Source organism: Eurytemora carolleeae, unplaced genomic scaffold (genome assembly GCF_000591075.1).
Source record: "Eurytemora carolleeae unplaced genomic scaffold, Eaff_2.0 scaffold20, whole genome shotgun sequence".
Lineage (NCBI taxonomy): Eukaryota > Metazoa > Arthropoda > Copepoda > Calanoida > Temoridae > Eurytemora > Eurytemora carolleeae.
In genome coordinates this window covers 382,832-384,955 of record NW_019396765.1, presented here as the reverse complement: position 1 = coordinate 384,955, position 2,124 = coordinate 382,832, and positions in this window count along the sequence as shown.

Genomic DNA, 2,124 nt, shown 5'->3' with positions numbered 1-2,124 from the left:
ATTGGAAAAAGTAGTACTTTAACTCTTATTTTGAATTTATAAACTCAATTTTCGTATTTTGTTCTCTACTTTTAAAAAAGATATAGAATTGACAGAGTTCTAAAGATAGTACATGGCTTGATTTTCTTCGCAATACTATGAAATACTCATATATTTATTTATTTAGTTCAGTTTCTATAGTTCAAAGTTCTTAAATAATAATATTGGGATTATTTTGTAAATTTTAGAATTCGTGTATTTGTATTTCCCTCAACAGGCCCCAAAACCTTTCTTTTTTGAAAAAAGTGTATAACGTAGAAAAATACCACAAAAACACGTTCTAAAAATTTTGGTGCTGGTTTACTTGAAAACTGTATCTTGTACTCGTTCTTGAAATAAAAATTATAAAATTTGTTTTTATAAATTTTTAAGGTGTTGGGTATTTTTCCCAAAGGCATTTTCCCAAGGGCGACTTCCCAAGTGACAATTCCCCAAGAAGCAGACTTCCCAAATATGCAATTTCTCAAGCGTCAACTTCCAAAGGTTAGGTTAGCCCTTCTGAGGCGCCGCAGGCTGCACCATGAGGGCTGAGAGCTGCAGTTAGGATGGGCTTGGGTGCCTAGCGCTGCGGCTAGAACAGGCTAGGGGGTCGAACGCTGCGGCTAGAGCAGACTTGGGAAGTTGCCGCTTAGGAAATGGCAACTTCTTTCTTCCTTAGTCAAATTATCTAGAAAGATTTCTATACAACGATAATTTTCCCATTGCTGCTCAGATTTAGATTTAATGGGTATCTTTGTGACTTGGACATGCAAGAATGCAGTAAAACCGTAGAGTAACAGAAGTTGATCGTCTCAAAAGTCGCGTCATTTATGGGTAACCCTTTATGTCTGTTTGTGTGTTTTGTATGTATATACAAATGAACAATACTATACTTCTATCAGAATACATGTTACAGTTCTTTACAGATGTTATTCAAGGCTGGTTAAAGGGACAGACCGGCTATGTAACGTCGACTTTGCGCTCAAACTCAGGATTTACAGATCTTTCAAAAGGTAAATATGTCTCAATACTCAGTTTAACTACCTTACATAGCCGGTCTGTTCATTTAATCTGTACTAATCTACCATCCCAAAACCCGAATTTTTAATTATATGCTTTTGTTAAATAGGTTATTTGAGAAAGCATCACAATTAAAATGGTTGATTCTAAATTTGATTTATTTTCAATTTTGTAGAAAATCGAAAATTACCCCGAACATCAGAAAAAAACAATTTAAGCTTTTTACAGGTTTTTTGGCAAGCAAAACTGACTTTTAAACAGCAAAACAAAAAATACAACTATGCAGGAGCCTATCAAAACATAAAGAGAAAAAGGTTTCATTAAATTCAAAATTTATTCTAAAATAATTTTAAAAACAAAGATTTTAAAAGTGTTGTTTGCATGTTACAAAATTTGAAAAATATCCCAGTATTGGGACTAAGAAACAACTTAGTATATTTACTCTCATTAAGTATGGGTTTAGACCTAGGCATGATACTGTACAGTTTAACTTCAAGTATGGGTTTAGACCTAGGCATAATTCTGAACAGTTTAACTTCAAGTATGGGTTTAGACCTAGGCATAATTCTGAACAGTTTAACTTCAAGTATGGGTTTAGACCTAGGCATAATACTGAACAGTTTAACTTCAAGTATGGGTTTAGACCTAGGCATAATACTGTATCAAGTATGGGTTTAGACCTAGGCATAATACTGAACAGTTTAACTTCAAGTATGGGTTTAGACCTAGGCATAATACTGAACAGTGTAACTTCAAGTATGGGTTTAGACCTAGGCATAATACTGAACAGTTTAACTTTGGGAATTATTTAGCTAAAAGAATACAATTCGTGACTTGTGAGTATTGTGAGAGAACAGAATCTTCACTAGAAGGTCGGAGATACCTCAAGGTTCTGTGTTTGGACCTCTCCTGTTAATTTTTGAAATGAAATGGAATTCAATCCATTTTAGAAATATGCCTTTTACTTAGATACAAATTGGACAGTCATATATCATACTGAAGATATATATTACAGCAAAATTCACTTTAAATCTGGGTTTTCTGATGAACATTTGATGTTAAATATACTCATTGAAGATTCTAAGT